This window comes from Heterodontus francisci, chromosome 18 (assembly GCF_036365525.1).
Source record: "Heterodontus francisci isolate sHetFra1 chromosome 18, sHetFra1.hap1, whole genome shotgun sequence".
In the NCBI taxonomy this organism is placed as follows: domain Eukaryota; kingdom Metazoa; phylum Chordata; class Chondrichthyes; order Heterodontiformes; family Heterodontidae; genus Heterodontus; species Heterodontus francisci.
The window spans coordinates 74,653,430-74,675,201 of NC_090388.1; the positions used below are offsets into that span (position 1 = coordinate 74,653,430).

General features: G+C 43.5%; 1 protein-coding gene across 10 annotated transcripts in view; it reads right to left on the reverse strand.

Annotated features, from left to right (window-relative positions):
* The window catches only part of nrcama (neuronal cell adhesion molecule a), a 475,148-nt gene that overhangs the window by 252,998 nt on the left and 200,378 nt on the right, over nucleotides 1-21,772 (reverse strand). For 9 of the 10 annotated variants that reach the window (XM_068050995.1, XM_068050993.1, XM_068050997.1 and 6 more), the window contains one exon: nucleotides 18,700-18,774. The exons of the other annotated variant lie outside the window; for it this stretch is intronic. The gene's annotated coding sequence lies outside the window, so the exon portion shown is untranslated. The remainder of the gene's footprint in view (nucleotides 1-18,699; nucleotides 18,775-21,772) is intronic. 10 annotated transcript variants of the gene reach the window in all.

Consider the following 21,772-nt stretch of genomic DNA (forward strand, 5'->3'; position numbering starts at 1 on the left):
CCCAGGGGAAGGAGGAAGATTTACTGTGTCTTTTACGTGTACTGAAACGGTGAACATGCTGTTCCATAATTAGATTTACAATTTCGTTACACATAACGCAGAAAGGAAACCTTTGCCCGAGGACATTTTAGCTGGACTTGGGCTGCAAGTCAAAGTATATGCGCTCAGTGTAGAAATCTGCAGGAATTGCCATGGAATTTTAAGCCACACAAATCAATTTCCCCATTTAAAAGTACACAAAAGAAGGTTGAATGGAAAACCTGCGTAGCAAGGACAAGATAATGATTACTGCAATGGTAAAATACCAGCAACTTTGGGTGACCATTTTTTGAGGGCAGAGTGGCTATTATTGTTTTGGGCAAGCCAGCTTTATTTCATCGAAAATTTGATTCCAGCTGCAGTTCTAAGGAAACATCCTTGGAAATATTAACACTCAAAGGCAAATAGCCTTGATTTAAGCAATAGTATACAATAGTGACTACACTTCAAAAGCACTTCATTGGCTGTATAGTGCTTTGCAACATCCTGAGATCAACAAAGATGCTATATAAATGCAAATGCTTTCTCCTCTTTTTCTCTTAGTCATGTTGTTTATGATTTCCCACAGACTGATAACATCATTAAAACCTCTCCAGTTTTCCAGTCAGAGATCTGATAGGCTTCACAGTGCTTCTGCTCACATCTTGCACAGAATTAGTTCTGCTCTTCAGTCAAACAAAAAACATAAAAAACCTCAGAGTCCCACTCAGGTTACTACAAAGGGCACTGTTCTCCTTTCAGTTGTCCACACACTGGGCACAAGACTGGAATCTTTTTGTTACCACAACCGGTCGCTTTGAGAGAATATGGGAACGTAGAAAACAAAGCCAGGGGAGCTCCACTTCCAGCTCCCTAACGCATCTGCTGGTTCAGGCAGTGAGTGTCTGGCTAAGCCCTACAGACCAGCAGGATACCAGCTTCAATCCCTCACCTATGCGGACATAGTTGACATCAGCCAGAGGTAGAAGTTGGAGAACTGCAGAGCATTTGGTGTCTATGGCATCTTGCCCCAGCAAGGAAACAACCTCTTCAGGAGCAGAAGGGAAGAGAAATGAATAGAGAGTTTTAAAACAAAAAACTGCAACTATGAAAAAGCTACTTTCATGAATGAGGGTAGTGTATAAAATATTAGAAAACACTGGCAATTGTTCATTACTATGGACACACAACAAAGGTGGGAGAAAATGTTTCTCTTCCTGAAATCACAGACGATCTTTTTGGGCATTCTGACCTTCGTTTTCACCCAGCATCCATCCATCCATCTATCCATGTCCACTTTCCAGCCTCAGTCACCAAGTCACCATTCGCAGCCCATAGCCGAGCAGCACTGCTATCAACCAGAGCACCACAACTGTCGGACTGGCTGAGTTCAGTTAATTCAATGCACACTGCAGAATGGAACTTGGGCTTTTACAGCTGAGTGGCACATCAGGTAAACCATGTACATACTCATCTAAAGTCATGTAATTCATGCAGCACAGTGTAATTGTTAATGCAGAAATGATCTACGATAGCAATGTCAACTGTGGCTCAGCAGGTAGTACTCTTGTCTATGAGTTAGACGATCATGTGGGTTCAAAGCCCACTCCAGGTCTTAAGCACAAAATCTAAGCTGACACTTCCATTACTGAGGGAGTGCTGCACTGTCAGAGATACCATCTTTTGGATGAGAGGTTACACTGAGACCCCCACCCCCCACCCTGCCTTTCTGCTCAGGTGCACATAAAAGATCCCACTGCATTATTTCGAGGGAGAGATTGTCCTGGATAGTATTTATTCTTCAACAAGCCTCACTAAAAAACTGATTACCTGGCTATTATTGCAATGCTGTTTGTGGGAGCTTGCTGTACACAAATATGCTGCTGTGTTCCCTACATTACAACAGTGACTAGTCTTCAAAGCTACTTCACAGGCTGTAAAATGCTTTGGGACATCCCAAGGTCCTGCAAGGCGCTATATATAAATGCAAGTGTCTATTTTTTAGACGAAGGAGAAGACACTGGACTGTTCTTTCAATGTGCATCACACAGAGATAGTAGCAGTGCTTGCAGGATAGATTAGGGAGATAAATTGTGGCATTTTATACTAACCTCATTTAACAGGCTTTCAATAGCCAAGTAGATAAAACAGGTTAATTAATACTGCAGATGCTGGAAGAACAGAAAGTGCTGGAAATACTCTGAAGAAGTCATATCTGACTCGAAACGTCAACTCTGTTTATCTCTCCAAAGATAAAACAGGTTATTTTCTGCCAGCAACTAAAATAACAAGGGCAGAAGTTGTTTGACTCAATTATTTGATTAATCCCTTTCAATGCTTGCTATTTGTTGTGAGTAAATTTTGCATTCAATGAGCAATGTTAGTAGCAGTGCCAATATCAAGCATTCCCAGGCCAGATACAGTATGAAGCTCACTCTGTCCAAATAACATGCCCCAGCCCTCAGCTACAGAACATCATCGCCACACTGCACCTGTACAACATTTTTATATTTCCCACAGTCTTCGGCCTCTGTGAGTGAGATTGCCAATTTAGTTGCTAATTAGTCCAGAATTAAGAGCTGTTTTGTGCTGTCTGGATCATGTTCACTAGAAACTGTGTTACGATTGCCCCAAACTCAATTTGCATTGAACACTTACAGCCGGCGGACAGAAGAGACTTTCATGCCATCAATCCCAGAAGTGAAAGACCAGTGTCTAGCCTATCACCAACACCACCACTCAACATAGTCTCCAAATTCTGTAATTTATTAAGAGAAAATGAGGGATAATTAGCTGCAGCAGAATTACACAGATCTAGTAAAATGAGACTCGAGAAAATTGCTCGAGGTTAGTGCAAAAGATTTTTTAATTGTAGATCTTGAAAATTTTAACAGGGATAATATGGCATGCAGCTGTTCTTTAATGATGAGCAATTCATAATTCACTGCAGATCAAGCTACTGAAAGCAATTTCCAGCTGGTCAGAATATATCAATGTAGAATGAACGTTATTGGCAAAAAAACCACCTGTTGAATACAATGATTGCTTAAACATTGAAATTGCAGTGATTAAGGTACAAACACCTCACACGTTCATATCAAAGTTTTCCGTCTGCTGTTTAAATGCAGCTGGAAACCTGTTGATAATTAACAGGCTATTGTCTCCTACTAAATAACAGGTAACGGAATTTCATGCAAATGTGTCTAGTTCCCTTATGCTGATCATTCACACTTCTGATTTTAAACATTAGCTGAACTCGAGGGGTTTGATTCCAAGGTCCCATCTTGTGTGGTGTTGTCTTCAATGGGTTAAGACACAGTGGATTTCCATCACTCGGAAAAATGGCCAATCCTGGTGAATGGTTCTAGCTGAAGGGTTGAACTGTCTCTTTTCCTTTTAGACAGTATACTGACCCACTGTATTTGCAGCATTTTCAGTTTTAATTTGGGATTTTCAACAATAGCATTTTGTTTTCATTTTAACTGGACAGCTGTTTCTGAATTTAATTTGTATTTAATATGATCCTAGTATCAAGGACCTTCACCACCTTCCCTCCGCCATCCCCCCCCCCCCCCCCCCCCCGCCACCTCCTCCCATTTGGGAAAGAAGACATTGGCCATGAGGATGTTATGAGCGAGTTCCACAATGATGCAGAATGCTATGACTCTGATATCATTCTGACAGAGAAAGGGCAGATGTAAATATGAATGAGTTTAACTTTGCCATGATTAAGCACTGACCGATTGGTAAGCAGACAACTGTGCACTCTCTCCCTCCTCCAAAAGTCTGTGGATTTTGAGATAATTGGAGCTTTCAAGATGAAGAAAAAGGGCGTACATTTCTCTCACGTCTTTCACAATCTCAGGACGTTCCAAAGCGCTTTACAGACAATGAGGTACATATGAAATGTAATCACTGTTGTAATGTAGGAAACATGGCAGGCAATTTACTCACAGCAAGGTCCCACAAACAGAAATGAGATAATGACTAGATAATCTGTTTCTAGTGATGTTGATGGAGGGATAAATATTGGTCAGGACACCGGGCATAACTCCCCTAACCCTTCTTCGAAATAGTGCCATGGGATCTTTGCATCCACCTGAGAAGGCAGACAGGGTCTTGATTTAGCATCTCATCCAAAAAGTAGCACCACCAGCATGGCAGCATTCTCTCAGGACTGTTCTGGAGTGTCAGCCTAGACTTTGGGCTCAAGTCTCCACTGTAGGACTTGAACCCACAACCTTCAGATTCAGAGGCAAGAGAGCTACCTAATGAGCCACAGCTGACATCACTAGATTAACAGATTTTTGTTAGGTAAGAATATCGAAGGATATGGAGAAAAAATGGGTAAATGGAGTTAAGAAGCAGATCAGCCATGACCCAATTGAATGGCAGTCTCGAGGGGCTGAATGGCCTACTCTTGTTCCTAAATTTATGCACTGGAGCTAAGTATCACCTCAAGGTGAAATACCATTCGAAGGTCGATCATGTCAGCTTTCTGTTTCCTCTGCCAGGAGTCTCCACTGGAACTGTGATGGTAACCCCAGCCTTCAGAGCTAGCAAGAACCCAAGGAAGGAACTGAACCACTGGATCAGTGACGCTGCTCTACTTTCACACTAGAGGCCAAATTTGCCACTTGCGTGCTTCCAAACGGGAGTGTATTTTTGTTTAAATCACGCACAGGGAAAATCCGGGGCTGTGGCACCCGCCTTTCCTCAGATGCATTGCTGGTGGGCGAGGCTTTGCACTGGATTCTCACACGGAGAAAAATTTCTCCTCAGTAATTGCGTTTAGAAGTACAATATGTGGCAGTGTGACTTGATGCCCAGACTGGCAACAACGTAGTCTTTGAAGGGATAACATGATGGAAGTGAAGGCTTTGCCTTGGGTCTATCTCCCTTAATTTCAGATGAGGCTACAGGGATAAAAAAAAGTGTACAACATACAAAGCAAACTTCTGATGAGTGAAGCCATCACCTTCGCACTGCAGTTACGTCAATACAACTCTGAAGATGCGGATTCAGGCCAATGTGGCTGTAGGTAATTCCAGTATCCATCAAGAGAGCTTATAGAGCTGAACCATCCCCCAAGTGGGCCTTCAGAAATGTGCTGACTCAGATTGAAGGGGGTTGGGGGGGGGGGTTGGAAAGGTGGGTGAGAAACAGGAGAGATAAACGGGAGAGATAAACATTCACACATCCAAAGGTGAAGAAAGCAATGGTCGTATGGTCAAGGATCCATAGAAGATCATTAGTGCTACTGGCAGCATCAACTAGTAAAGGGATCTCTGTTTTAAACCACACAGTTCTGTAATACAGCAGGATTGTCAACCTCCTGAACCAAACACGGAGACAACAAACTAAAACCAATCCTTTAAAATTGTGCTATCTCCTTTCTGAAGAGCCATTATTCACTTCCTACTTTTGCAGTGTTTAAGCTCAAGTGGCCACCTGTCTTACAGCAGGAGACATTTCTTTTGCATCTTTTTAAAGTACATCTGTGTGTGCCAGTGCTGAGATATTGGGTGGGTGATAAAGCAGAGAACAGAAGATTTTATGACTATGATTGTGACACAGCAAAGGAGAGAAGAGCAATGAAGGCTCGCTCTCAACACGCAAATCTTTCTCTTTCGCATGAGAGCATGTATTTGTGCAATTCCTGTTGTAATCTTCAGCATCCCAGGTTGGTCTATTCACAAGCACCACTGTCCCATGTTTGCAGCAGCACTACGGTCAGTCAGAATTTGCAAGATCTTAGGTCTAACATTGCAACCACAGAGAGAACCTTCCAGCATCAAACATCTACACTTCAGGGGCTGCCCTGGGCAGTAGCAACGTACAGGTGCAGACCATTAACATGATGAAAGACGTATGAGAATCTCTGGACTAATCATCTTTCTTTTTGAAAATCTAAGACTGGCTCCTTTTTGTTGATTGCAAGACATTTACAAATAATATATCATTTGTCCCAAGTCCAGGACCCTCGTACATCCTGAATCTAGAATGCTCGTGAGAGCGATGGACTGATTAATTAAGGAATTAGGAGGAATGGGAGGAATGGAGACAAAAAGGAAATAGGAAGTGCATGCACACCAGGGATCTACTGAAGAACTCAACAGGGGAAAAAGTCAAGTGCCACCTTGTGTCAGTGGTTCTCAAACGCTTTTGGTTGCAGGACCCTTTTTCAAATGAATTAGTACTCACGGGCACCCCCCACCATCTAAATTATAATTCTGTACAATACAGAGAATACGAAAGTGCAGCATGTAAAGAGCGCTTTAATAATGCTGTTAAAGCTCCCCTCTCTTGAATAAGGCCAAGCTCACGTGGCACCCAACATCAGCCTTGGTAACTGCGGGTCTACCCGACGATCTTTGTGCTGCTCCCAGCACTCCCGTCCAAGACAGCCAGCCCACTCTGTGCCGCACGTCAAGGCCGCAATCTGCTCCCAGCTCACACCATGCCCACCTCGGACCATTGCTCAATTATTTTGTGAACCTCTGGAAAGTCTCTATGGAGCTCCAGGGGTCAGCGGACCCCAGTCTGCCTTATGCAAACAAAAGTAGAAGGAAATCAACAGAAGACACAGTGCCCAATTCAGGCCTACGTCAAATTGAGAGAACACTAGGCGTTTGTTCCTACCCAGGCCCTGGTTAATATATTTAGGTTGGCCATTATCGCGACTCCTGGATATGATGAGGCAGTAATACTGAAATGTTCCCCATTTGTGACTAGTTCAATGTCACACAAAAAGAATAATTATTTTACGAGAAAAATAGTAACACTTGGTCAGACTCATCTGGTTACCAGTACTGTTGCTTATTGTTCAACATCAGATTCCTCTCAGCAAAATTTGACACAATATTGTACACGTTCATTTGCTTTGTTGAAGGCACTTTCAGCCCTGAGGTGGCCTTTGTTAGGAAAGCACAGCACAGCACAATTTCCACTGTCAGACTAATTATTACTGGAGTTTGAGTTGTGACAAGACCAGTACCTTCAATAGCTTGCTCATGCACTGCCTGCAATCATATTTACTATTATCTTAGTCTCCCTGGTCACTACTTAAAAATTCCCTCCTTCAGCTTCCTCTCCTGGAAGTGCTGCGGTGCAGGCTAGTCCAGTCTCTCTGCCAAGTGACCACTGTGTGGGCCTTCACAGTGAACATTGACAGGCTATTCGACAGAGGAGGACATCACAGCTGAGTATGATCCAGTCCGGATCTATTGTCGACACCTGGACATCCCAGCAGGGATCACCAAATGTGTCAGTAGCAGCAGGAATCCTGGAGGACTTCACTCCTTTTAACTACGGGGCACTGAGGCTAAATGTCGCACTTCTGTCATAAGTCTGCCTGATCAACTATCTCAGCATAGGCTGGGGGTTATACCTGGAATCCCGCTGGGCTACAATTCAAATCCTCAGTGAACAGTGTCTTATCAACTGAGCTACTGATTAGAAGTGAGGTAGTACCATTATCACTAGTGCACAACAATACCCCAACTGATGCACTACAGCTTGTTTGCAAACACCAGCAGATTATCTCCCTAGCAGCTTTATTGTGGTTTCCTCTGCATCTTGATGCACTGATCCAATGTTGAACCTGGAATCTGGAACTCTCCCCCAAAAGTCTGTGGATTATCGAGCAATTGGAGCTTTCAAGACTGGATCGATAGATTTTTGTTAGGTAAGGGTATCAGAGTTTTGGAGCTAAGGCAGGTAAAATGCAGCTGAGTTACAGATCAGCCATGATCTAATAGAATGGCCCGAGGGGCTGAACGGCCGACTTCTGTTCCTATAATACTCATTCTCCAAACCTTGTTTAAATATTTAAGCCAAATCCAGTAATAGTGGACCCTGGCACTGCTCAGATTGTCAAAGATTGTGAGATGCTATCTTATGTGCACTACATTATCAGGGCCAATGTCTGAATAATTAAAACTGCATTTATTGTTTATGATAGTTTTGAATTCAAATGGTGTTTTTATAATCCAGATTTTCGCAGGTCTGGGGGTGTGGGATCAGTGGCTGGCAGGAGCCGGTTGTTTGGTGGGGTGGGGGATGTGGTGGTGTCCAAGTACCGGAATCTGCCTCTTAGATCTTTACAATGTTTCGTGCCAAATCAGTGACAGGAAAATATCACAAGCAGCCTGGCATGTGTATGTGGGGATCGAGGACTGAATGCATACGATGAGTTCAGCATTTGGCATCTCTATTCTTTTCCTGTTCTCTCTGTCAATCTCATGTGTCCGTTTGACATAAGAAAAACAAAGAGAGAGAAAGGAAAGTAAGGAACAAAGGGAAAGAACTTGCAACTATATAGCACTTTTCACACCCTCAGGACGACCCAAAATGCTTCGCTTGCAATTAAGTACATTTATGCAAAGTAGTCATTGTGGTAATGTAGGAAATGTGACAGCCAATTTGCACAGCAAGGTGCAAAAATCTGTGTGTGTTGTCCCTGTGCTCACCGCCCACTGTTCCCAGCCAAGAAAGAAGGCCAAGAGAAAATAAGTGAGGCTGATGCAGAAATTCTTCAAAATCTATGTCCTGTTCTCGGCCTACTGCCCAAGGATGGCTGGCAGAGAGGCAGCCCACCCCATAATTACCGAGGCATCACGCCAGGGAGACATGCACCAACCAACCCACCCATGGAAGCTCTTAAAGCTTAAGCGATAGAACTAAACAAATCAATATCAGCAGCAGCAGGACACCTAAATATGCAACAGGATAAATCGAGTAAAAAACCATGCACTTCTATAGCGCCTTTCATAATCTCAAGACGTCCCAAAGCGCTTTACAGCCACTGAAGTATTTCTGCAGTGCAGTCACTGTTGGAATGTAGGTAGCCAATTTCCACATAGCAACATCCCAGAAACAATTCCCATGTTTCATCCATCAGAACCCCTCCCCAGGACACCATTCCCAGTGTTTCTGCACCCTAGTACTTTGGAAGCTCAACCATTTCGATTGTGATTTTTACCAGTTACTATATGGATATATTGCACTGGAGGAAAACCGGAAAACATTTTAATATTAATAAGCCCATAATAATCAAGAATTCTGGTTTTCAGCCAAAGACAGGATGAAATTCCAGCCCAAAGCACCATTGCAAATCTTGAAACCCCATGCAGTCAACAGAATTTGACTAATTCAGTCACCATGAAACAGTGCCCCTGAATAATGGTCCACAAGATGTCACATAACAGCTATCATGGTTGACATGATGTTGTGTGATTGCCTTTAAAAGTGATGTCCCTTTAAGATCTTAGTATGCTAATGAGCTGAGTGCCAGGTTGCAGTCATTTGACTACATGCCAGTCTCACTCTAACTGTAACACCAAGAAGCAAATCCTGCAAATAGTTAGCTCTGCACTGTACAATAGTTTAGCTGTTCAATAAACCTGTTTGAGATCTTCAATCAACTGAACTCCACACATCTCATTTATATTGCAGACAACATAAAAAAACTTCTCATTGCATGGTGGCAGATGTGGTGAGAAGACAAGATCCAAGATTGAAGACCACAGGAATACAGCTTTAAAAACTACCTACAGCTAAATGAGGGAAAGTTAAAAGAAACACTGGCCCAAACAATGTAAAGAAGAAAAAAAACTCACCTCCAGTCATAGAAGATAGAGCTGAACGACAGGCTGCAAATCAATCACTGTGATCGCGAGAGTTAGTGTGCTGTCAGTACAGGAACCCCAGTTAAAGAAAAAGCTTTGAGGTGCTTGCAAAGTTGATTTTCTTTAAAGGCACAGTAAAAGAAAAAAAAACAGGGAAAACCCAAACCCCATCTCAGGCTGATCACTTGTTTTCAAAGGCTCCCCCAGGCTGATCAGGTTGGTGCCATTACAGGAGGCGCCCGACAGCAAACAGCATGGAAATCCTCCACTCATGCAGCTTGCAGCTAGAGCTATAAAGGAAACCATTAAATCACGCAAACACTGCAGAGTCTTCACTTACTCAGCCAGAATTTTTAAAAACTCTTAAAACCACTCAAGCCCGAAGTATTACCTACGGATTTGCTGCATAAACAAACTCCAGCAAAAAAGCACTTGAAATGCCTATTGCACAGCTGTATAAACAGACACAGTGCTGGAAGCGAGATAAACAGACAAGCTATCCTGTCAATCAAACCAGCCAGTCTAAAGAAAATAATTTTTTGAAAAGAAAGCAGTAGAGAATCACAGAAGAAAGTTCTTGAAGTAAGTTTCAAAGCAATAAAACAGCAGGAAAATGGATACCAAATTTCCGAGCATGAACTGGAAAGCCTTGGATATCTTATCCAAGTTCCAACTGTTCCAACAGGGAATGCAATTATGCTTTACAGAACAAGTAATTACAGAACCAGAAAAACAGGCTGTAAAAATAATGATAGCGATTGGAAATGAAGGATTACACAGAATCAATACCTCTGGATTATCTGAACAGGATCAAAAAGATCACAGAAAGATATGGAAAGTGCTGGAAAATCAGCTCTGACTGAGAGTGAATTTTCGAATTCACTGCCTGGAATTGATGTCCTATAGGAAACAGCCACAGGAATCAATAGACCAGTTTGTCAGTAGATGCTGTAGTAAGGGCAACGAATGTGATTTTTCAGAAATTGAGCTGTCAGTCTGAATAATGGAGTTGCTGATTGTATCAACATCCATTGAAGTATTTCAGAAAGACCTCTTGGGGAAAATGAAAGGTCACAACATCGACGCACTACTGGAAGATGGTAGGAAATACAAAGTCATTGTAGCTGGACAACAGCACCTGCAAGCACTAGGTGCAGCTAACAGTATTGGCACCATAACCAGGTCTAAAAGAGCAAGCAGGCTGTGTGCCAAGTGTCGTCTGTCCCACTCATGGCAAAATTGCCCTGCATTTCGTGACCTGTGCAAGGCATGCGGTGCAAAATGACACTGGGCCCGCCTTGCAGGAATTCTGGCTCCAAAAGATACAACCAGAAGTCACGGTCGGAAGCAAACAACAGACAACAGGGAAAAAGCAGCAAGTAAAGCGCCAGAGACCTGTATAAATGCAAGCCAATACATGAGGTCCACAGCAAAACAGAGCTGAGGCAAGACTCAGGTAGGAGCAAATCTCAGTCAGAAGATGAACAGGCATTCCACATTGTGAACCTGAAACAACATGTTGATGAAGTCCAACAAATGAAAGCTTATGCCACTATTAATCATGTGCCCAAACAAAGCTGACAAACATACACTTGAGGTCAAGACTGACACCAGCACTAGTGCAAATATCCTTCCAGTCCGAATCCTCAAAGATATGTACCGGATTCATTGGAAATCAATGATACAACTGACAACTGCCAAGTTATCTCCATATAATGGGTCACCCATCCGTTGCACTAGCACATTAACAATGCAATGCAAATCAGCAAGTCAGCATGGACAACACAAACATTCCACCTAGTAGGCACAAGCGGACCAGCAGTGGCAGGACTACCAGCGTGTTAGGATCTCAACATCATAAACATCCATGAGAGCATTTCTAAGGGGAAATCTCCAAGGACTGGAACCCACTTGCAGACTCTGGCCAACATCAAACAATGCAGTCTGGAAACACGGCAACACCACAGCTATACCGCGCCTTCATTTCTGCTCTCTAGAGAACCACCAGCAGCACAACGAGCCAAAATGGACAGGTACCACCATGACGCCAAGTACTCCTCCCCTAACAAGTCCTCGACCTTGAGCCCAAGACCTTCAGACATGAAGGATGAGAGCTGAAGGACTTGCAATGCCTTGAAGAGGCAGAGGAGAAATGAATTGGAAGCATTGTCTGTTGGTTCTTCGAGATGAGGTGCCGGAACTTTCCAAGAATGACAAGGCCTCAAAAGTAGTCATCTTGAGAAAAGCAACAGAGTATGTTAGCAAGCTGATGGCAGAACAACAGAAACTGAATGAAGAGAGGGAGAAACTTCAAAAAGAACAGCAACAGATGAGACGTAAATTCCCCGAGCAAGAGTTGTCAAACCATCGAGACGATATATGGACTTTTGAGCCACTATATTTGCAAAGTTTATAATCTCTATCCATGTGTAAATAATTTTGATGCTATCTAATTTTATACATTTTTGCTTTTAGCATACAAAGTTTACCTTTGGAAAGAAGGTGGATGTTCTCTGATTGCCTTTAAGAGTGATGTCTAAGATCTTAGTATTCTAATAAGCTGAGTACCAGGATGCCATCTTGCCAGTCTCACTCTCTAACTGTAACACTAAGAGGCAAGTCCTGCAAATAGTTAGATCTCCACTGTATAACAGTTTAGCTGTAAATAAACCTGTTTGAGATCTTCAATCAACTGAACTCCATGCATCTCATTTATGTTGTATCAGACAACATAAAAAGCTACTCATTACATGTGACACATCATGAGGCATGGGATAATATCAGTAAAGGGATAAACAGGGACCAGGTAGCTTGTAATGCAGGGAACACTTGTCCACACTATTCAGAGGCTGCAATTATTAGGAAACTGCCAGTTATACAACCATACGCTCAATGGGAATCAAATGAAGCTCAACCTTTCAGTCAATGAGGTGAAAAGCGTACAGGAGTTGGAAAATGTTCCTGACAGTGGGAATGCTGATGTGTAAAAATGAAATGCTCACCAGTGACCCTGTTACCTGACAAACTTTAAAATCCAGCTTCAATACAATGTCTGAACAGCATTAATGCAGAATCAAATGTGAAATAAGCAAACTAAGGGAGCACCAATATCTCTTAGTTACAACTGAAATGCTGCACCTTGGATTCACAGATCGCAAGCTGGTCAAAACAAAAAAGATCAAACAGCAAGTTCTATTCCAGATTCTGAAATAAATTTAAGGACAAGATACCATCTTTAACTCAACAGAATGCTGAAAGGTGCTGAGGGAAGGGAAAGACAGACCAAATGCAGGGTGGTTTAAGAGTTAGGGCGGCGGACATATTTGAAGAGGTAGATTGTGGCAAAATTTCTGGAGAGAGGAAAAGATGTCACAAGGCAGAGAGATTTAGAAATTATGGGGGTGATTGGGGGCGGGGGGCGGGGGGAGGGGGGGAGGAGGAGGGAGCGGAATTTTAACCACCCTTCCCCAGACATGGCACAAAGCAGGTGGAGGGAGACGCAGTTAAAATGGAGTGGGAGACTTGCACACTCAGGGCTGAATTTAGTGGAGGGGAATCCCGCCTTGGCCATTTGGAGGCCTCCCCCCACCCCAAAACAGCGTGATTCTACAAGCACCTGGGCAATTAAGAGCCCAGCACTGGGATTCCCATTCCGTTAAATACAGGGATCCCGCCTCCAAGAGCTGCTGGCCAAGCACAGGGCCGGCAGCTTAGTAGTATCGGCATGTCACTGGAAGTGCTGGCCATTGCCAGTACTGTATCAGGCCTGGCGCTGGAGACCCAGACCTCAGGTGAGGCGGGGTTGCCAGGGCCAGTCTGGCAGGCCTCAGTGATTTTGGGAGGTGGGGGGGTGGGGGGTCCATGGTGGTGGGTCTTTTGCTGGCGAGGGCCCTCTGTGGGGCACAGAGGAGGGGACCCCCGCAGGGAGGCCGTCTCATTTTAGTGGGCAATCTCCCAGTGTGCAGAGACAACCCCACCCCCCAAACGCCATTAACTTAATGCCAGGGTAGCGGGAAGAGGCCCTTAAATGACTGTTAATAGGCCTCTTAAGGGCCTTAATTGACATCTGGGCAGGACAACCCTTGCTGGCCTATCCTGCCCCCGAATAAATTGTGGTGCGACGGGAAGGCAACGAGCCCTTTGCCCCCATCTCCCTTTGTAATTGTATGGGCCCACTGCCTCCTAGCCCGTTTCCGGGGGTCCATAAAATTCATTCCTCCATTCCTGCCCCGATGTGGTCTTTTTTTTTATTTGTTCATGGGATGTGGGCATTGCTGGCTGGGACAGCATTTGTTGCCCATCCCTAATTTCCCTCGAGAAGGCGGTGGCGAGTCAATCTTTTCTTTATCAAGTTGCAGTAAGCTCCGGCTCATCTGTAGCGTGGAATTGTGACTCATTTTTCGAACGTGTTACAAGCTGAGTTTTATAATGAGTCAAAGCAGCTGGAGCTAGGTAGCAGGCCCATCAGCATTTGGAAGGAGAAAATATGGGTTCACATTAGGATCTCAAGATGTGTATAAGAGAGACAAGATCCCATTTTACAATTCTGATTGAGTGTTATCTCTTGAAATGTTTCCCTGTCTTTCCTCTTGTTACAGATACTGATGGTCCTGCTGTGTTTCTTCTGGCTATTTTAGATTTTCATTTGGAAGATTCATGTGCTCACAATCAAGAATTAATAGACAGCCCTGTGCAAATCTTAAGGGGATAGGAATTCACATCTCCTTAGAAAGCCCACTGCAGGCAAGGCCTTTGCATCTATTATGGATGTAACAAGAAAGAGAGGATAGGTATAGTCATAGCTTTGAACCGGTGGAAAAGATAAACCAGGAAAACGAGGAGAGGGGAAACGGACTGAGCATAGTCTACTGAATGAGGGGTCAGCCAGGCCTCTCCTTGTCAGAGCTCAGTACAGCACAGCTGAAGACTGAGCAGACCTAGGAATGTGTATAATAAACATGATCTGCTATTAAAGGGAAAGGCAAGGATGCCGTCTGTGGATTGTGAACGGCACTCAAGGCATTGCCTCCAGCTAAGAGCATGTTTAAAATTGCAAACTGCAACATCAAGGGGTTCTGTCACATTACTGAATTTTTGTTGCAAGTTTCCTACCGAAAGATTTAAATAAGAGTTGTGTTAAAACGTCTGTTTATATTGCAGCTCGTTTCAAAGGAGTTAAATTCATAAAACAGCAGTGTTTACTGTGTATATCCAACTTCAGTGAGATTGAAGGCGTACACACACAAAAAAGGCCCGATGAACATAGTAAAACATTCCAATGCATTTCACAGGAGCATAATCAGACAATAACTGACTCCGAGCCACATAAAGAGGTATTAAGATAGGTGACCAAAAGTTTGATCAAAGAAGTAGGTTTTAAGGTCTCGGACACAAGGACACTCCACCCCAACTCCCCAGGCCTCCCTCAAGTAGATACTGGGCAGCAGGAGTCCACTCACAAAAGCAAGATTCTGAGACTGCTTACAAGAATGACTGATGCCAAATAACCTGAAAAAATATCTACAGCAGACCCAAATTCATAACACATCTAAAACTTGAAGCTGACTTTTCTCTGCAGAAGCTGAAAAACTTGCTGTGCATTTTTCTAGCACCTTTTGTTTCAGATTTCCAGCATTTACTGCTTTTGTTTTATTATTTACGCAATATATATCTTGTGCTTAACCACAGCTTGCCATCTAAGAATCTAACTGCAATGAGTGAAAATTCAGACATTTTGCCACTTACCAATATTGCAGTGTGCTAGGGTTAAGAGACACAATGACAGGTTCATATGAAATTTATTTGTCCATATTTGACCAAAAACATACAGTGAAAGCCTCAGCTAAAATCGCAGAGAAATTGCAGGTGAGCATATCGGTTATCGATATTACACTGTGTAATTTCAAACCCAAAGGCCAGGGGCAGTGTTGGAGCTGTGCTTATCTTCAAGGTTCTATTCCATTAACAAATATCTCAGAAATTCCACAGGTTTGCAGCACATCTGGCTGGAAATCTAAAGTGAAAACTTGTAAATTAACAGCACAGCTGAGAAGTTAGAAATAGGCTTTTTTCTAATTAACTTCTAATCAAGACTTTGAAATCTAGACCAATTAAAAGGAATCCATGAACTAGTTTTGGAAGCAGAATTGCTGATTTATTAATGGGAGATTCTGTAGATGATGTAGCTTGGTGATTAACGCAGGCAACAGAACTTCCATTGTGTTTGGACAGAGGGTTTGAAATGGGAAATGCCCGCTCATTTATTACCAGGAATTATGCACCAACAGGTTCCTCATCTGAGCAGCGTGCCTTTCACCGACAAGAACCTGCTTTCCTCATGGTAACTCACACACCCAACTCCACAGATCCGCATGAGCCAAAGCTGCAGCTCCCAGCAGCTCTCTCTTTCAAAGAAAATCAAAGTTAAAGACAGATCCATTGTAGAGACTAGCACCAGGGCTGGAAAGAGAGTTTCCCATCTCAACTTGTGGGCCTTTGTGTCTGAAAGGTCTGACACGTGCTGAGTGCGCTATAACCAGGTGATCCAAGGAAGTCTAGCTCTGACGACATCAAGATCTGTGACTGACAGCCAGCCTGACAGACTTAGTGTAATTAGAAGCAATTATCAAAACATTAACTAATGGTAATTTAAAACTAGAATTGAGCAAGACTATGGAAGTATTTATTTATTTAACAAGGCTGGGAGGAGCAGGGTGGAGGTTATGTTGATTTTCTACAATGGATTGCGGAAGAATACAGCTTTAATTCCCTTTAATCTCAGAATAATGGCCGGGGCCTCAAACAGCACTCCCATACAGTGTAACGGGAAGATGCAGAGATAGTGCAGTAGCAATTGTATTGCTTCTGCTTCAGAGATTTTGTGGAGACTTCGAAGATCTTTCACTCTGACTACGGAGAACAACCTCACCCCAGTGGAGGAGCCTGGCAGCTGACACAAAATGCTCTTCCAAAGGCACATCCACCCATATTTTGTGACTTGGCTGAGGTTCCCCCAATCTAAGTTAGTCTTACATAGTGCACTCTTCTAAAAGCTGGCTGTATCATCGTGTTCCAGTTGTCTTGTTTCATTCTCCAGCCCGTTCCCTTGTTTCTACATTTGACCTGTCTGTACAATTTGAGACAACTGTAAGTGCACAGTTACAATCACATTTATGACTTATTCGTTCTGGCCGGTGACCTGCCTCTTGTGTTGGAGAAAGAATACAACAGGTAGGCAACACGCAAGAAAAGCTTGTCTGCCTGCAGCCAAATCAAAATGGTGACTGTAATGAGAAGGTTTTTATGTTGTTTGATGCAAAATAAATGAGATGCGTGGAGTTCAGTACTGAAGATCTCAAACAGGTTTATTAACAGCTATTAGATACAGCACAGAGCTACCTATTTACAGAAGCTGCCTCTAGGTATTACAGTTACAGAGTGAGACTGGCATGTAGTCACATGACTGCATCCTGATACCCAGCTCATTAGCATACTAAGCTCTTAAAGGGATATCACTCCTAAAGGCAACCACACAATAGTGACCAAATACCAATGTGGCTGTCATTTACCTATGCCATTGCTACCATTTTACCATCAACACAATATAGCACTTTTATGTTACTGGATTGTTGCCAATGGTGTAGTTTGCCTTTGGAAGTAACTTGTAAACTGATAAGAGTGCAAAGCCCAGAAGTGATTGCAATACCGGTACAGGAACACCAAACACATTCGAATGAAGTTCCTCTACTCACTACATTAACAGAGTTGCTAACTCATTTATTTTATTTGAACGTTAAAATAGTGGGCAGAAGAACATGACATGATGCCATTGTATAATAATATCATGAACAATCTTTTCTGGGCTGTCACAATGCACTGATAACATGTCTACGCACATTAACCTGTCACTGTAAAACCCTCCTCCTGCGAAGTAGGTGCAAATATATACCTGACACAAAGAATCATGTGCAGTAAACATTCTCAGAGCAACCACACAAACAAGTACAACTATTTTGTCCAATTCACCCCCAAATAACCCATCCTGCACCTGCTCTAAATGTCCCATCCTGCACCTGCTCCAAATGTCCCATCCTGCACCTGCTCCAAATGTCCCATCCTGCACCTGCTCCAAATGTCCCATCCTGCACCTGCTCCAAATGCCCCACCCTGCACCTGCTCCAAATGCACCACCCTGCACCTGCTCCAAATGCACCACCCTGCACCTGCTCCAAATGCACCACCCTGCACCTGCTACAAATGCACCACCCTGCACCTGCTACAAATGCACCACCCTGCACCTCCACAAATGCACCACCCTGCACCTCCACAAATGCACCACCCTGCACCTCCACAAATGCACCACCCTGCACCTCCACAAATGCACCACCCTGCACCGCCCCAAATGCACCACCCTGCACCTCCCCAACTGCATCACCCTGCACCTCCCCAACTGCATCACCCTGCACCTCCCCAACTGAATCACCCTGCACCTCCCCAAATGCATCACCCTGCACCTCCCCAAATGCATCACCCTGCACCTCCCCAAATGCATCACCCTGCACCTCCCCAAATGCATCACCCTGCACCTCCCCAAATGCATAATTCTGCACCTCCCCAAATGCATAATTCTGCACCTCCCCAAATGCATAATTCTGCACCTCCCCAAATGCATAATTCTGCACTTCCCCAAATACATCACCCTGTACCTCCACAAATGCCCCATCCTGTACCTCCACAAATGCCCCATCCTGTACTTGATCCAAATGCTCCATCATATAGTTGCCATCACCTCTACTGTTTCATTCACCCTCCAACATGACAAGATGGCAATAAAGCAAATTTACTATTTGCAGCCCTACACAATTATATTAACAATATTAAGAAAAAAACAAATCAAGCTTGATTACTGGTGGCAACTATTGCTGAAATCAATTTGTACACGACCCTGTGCATCACACAATACATGATTATGGCTTTCAACCAAAATGGTTGTTCTTTCCTTAGACTATCACTTATTAATGTATGTTTTAAGAATGAATGTAGATATATTTACCCCAGTGCTTCACAGGCTTGCTGCACCACGCACATTCACTAAAATTCACCTCTTCAGAATGTTGCACCAGAATTCCTGTAAATAAAAGCACAGAACATAAAGATACAGAAGGCAAACTGTCCTCGACGGCTTATCGCCATGGAAAGCAGACACTGGGTAGCTGCCAGTTTCTGTTGGGAATCCAAGTTCGTGGAAATCATTATATGTCCCCATGAGAGAGGGGGAAATAAAATACCAAACATACTGCTGTTAGCATTAAGCTGATAGATCGTCTGACCCTGTCCACTTCTCCTCCTCAGCTAGCTGCAATGTGCAAAGATAAATGATAAATGAGCTTTGAGTTCTCTTCCCTTTACAGTGGCTTTCTGACTAATGGAAAGTGCAGTTTTACACAATGTCTATTCCTGTCATGTAGAGAGATGTCAAAAGCATCACAGACACAGCCTCTGCACTATACCTGGCTGGAGGTCAGACACCTCCTGTGGGATAACTTTGCATCCACTCACATCACATTACCTAAATAAAGCGACAAATTACACTCCAAATTAGACAGCCTTGATTCCAGAATCTAAGTAATCACGATACAAATTGTTCCTAATCTTCCATGTCTGAGCTGAAAAAGCCATCTAACAAGATCCATTCTCAGAGATGGCCTTGCAAAAAGATCCTGTACAAAATGTACCAGCTTTTTAAAAAATCTAGTTCCTGGGATGTGGGCAACATGAGCAAGGCAGTATTTATAGTCTATTCCTAATTGTCTTGTGAGCATCAAGGGTTAACCACATAGTGCGGGGCTAGAGTCACATATAAGCCATAGCATGTAGGGGTGGCACAGGTTCCTTTCCTTGATCCCAGTTGGGTGTTGACAACAATCTTTACAATCATGTTTACATTCATGCTCATTTTTTGGTGCCAGCCCAAAATTTCCAGATTTAGTGAATTCGATTTCATAATTGTTGTTTATTGATTTAAAGTTAAATCCACTGGGTTGCTAGCTAGTATCTTACCGAACCCTTTCAGCCTCTGATGACAAGATGCATAACTCAGTTTTAAGACATTTAGTTACTTCCAAAAATGTCATACCTTTTTAGGCTTGGAGGTTGTGGGTTAAGTTAAGAAATAAAAATTGGGATCAGAAATGCTGCCTAAACCAGAGACCAGATGTCCTAGGTTCCTTTCCTTGTCTGTGCTGCTTTCACGGAGCTCAGCTGGCCTGTTACAATCAGCCTCAGCACCTCTGGGGCTGGAAGGGGATAAAAACAAGAATCAGCCAGGGTTCGTGCACCTGATCACTGTCGAGTGACTCCAACTGAAAATTCCACATGCTTGGAGGTCGAGCAAGAACAGGACTGTGCTTGGTTGTGATAGCCAGCTGACAATCAGTCATATGAAGAAAATCAACCTGATGGAGGTGCTCAAGGGCTACTGGCCTCCGTGGTAACATTGACCCACCCTGAGTCAGTGCCTTCTGGATAGGAGAAAAACAAACATTTGGAGATCATTGCTCTGCTTCTATTGGTATCAGCCATAGCTCAGTTGGCAGCACACTCACCTCAAATTCAGAAGATCGTGGGTTCAAGCTCCACTCCAGAGAGTTGACCACAGAATCTGGGCTGACACTCCAGTGCACCACTGAGAGAGTGCCACAGTGTTAATAGTCTATTGGATATGATGTTTAATACAGGCCCCACTGCCCCTTCAGGTGGACATTAAAAAAAACCCATTGCACTCTCCTGGTCACCTGCCCAATATTTATGCCTCAACCTACATCACAAACTGATTATCTAGTCTTTATCACTTTGCTGGGACCACGCTGTATGCAAACTGACTGCTGTGTTTCCTATATTACAACAGTTACTTGCCTTCATAAGTACTGTAAAAACAATGACAAAATGGATGATTTTAAAAGGAGGATTGAGCTACGGTCCAATTATCTTCAACCCTCTAAACAACAACAGCAACTTCTATTTATATAATCACCTCAATGTAGCAAAATATCCCAAGGTGTTTCACAGGAACGGTATCAAAGAAAAATCTGACACCAAGCCACATAAAGGGGTATTAAGGCAGATGACAAAAAGCTTGCTGAAAGAGGTAGGCAGAATCTTAAAGGAGGAGAGAGAGAGATGTAGAAATTTAAGGAGAGAATGTGAGAGCTTAGAGCCTCAGCAGCTAAAGGCACAGCCACCTATGGAGGCACGACTAAAATCCAGGATGTGTAAGAGTCCAGAATTGGAGCAGCGTGGAGATGTCAGAGAGTTGTAGGGCTGGAGAACGTTACACAGATAGAGAGGGGCGAAGTCACTGAAGGATTTGAAAACAAGGATGAGAATTTAAAATTGCTGGATGGAGAGCCAACATATGCCAGTGGATACAGAGGGGATAGGCGAACGGGACTTGGTGCAAGTTAGGACATAGGCAATAGAGTCCTAGATGAGCTCAAGCTTACAGAGGGTACAGGATGGGAGGCTGGCCAGGTATGCATTGGAGTAGTCAAGTCTAGAGATAACAAGGGCATGGATGAGGGTTATAGCAGCAAATGAGCTGAGACAGGAGCGGAATTGAGTGATGTTATGAAGGCGATAGGTGGTGGTCTTGGCGATGGTGCAGACATGTAGTCGGAAGCTCAACTTGGAGTCAAATATGACACTAAGGTTGTGAACAATCAGGTTCAGCCTCAGACTGAATATACAAACTGGGTGGTTTTATTTTATAAAAAAAAAAGTCAACAGATGAAACTCTCCGCCAAACAAAGGCGGTGGAGGGGTGCCACCACCACCCGGTAAACGGGACCTGGAACAAGCAGAGATCAGCAGCCACCAGCCTCTCAATCCGGTGCCAGGGAGAGGCTGAAGTCCAGGTGACTAGGGAACAGAGTTAGTGGTGGGGACCAAAGATAATGGCTTTCGTCTTTCCAATATTTAGTTGGAGGAATTTTCTGCTCATCTAGTGTTGAAATGCCAAACAAGCAATCTGACAATTTAGAGATAATGAAGGTATGAGAGAAGTGGTGGTGAGGTAGAGTTAAGTGCCATCATGTGAAAAATGATGCGGCATGATCTTGCTGAGGGTC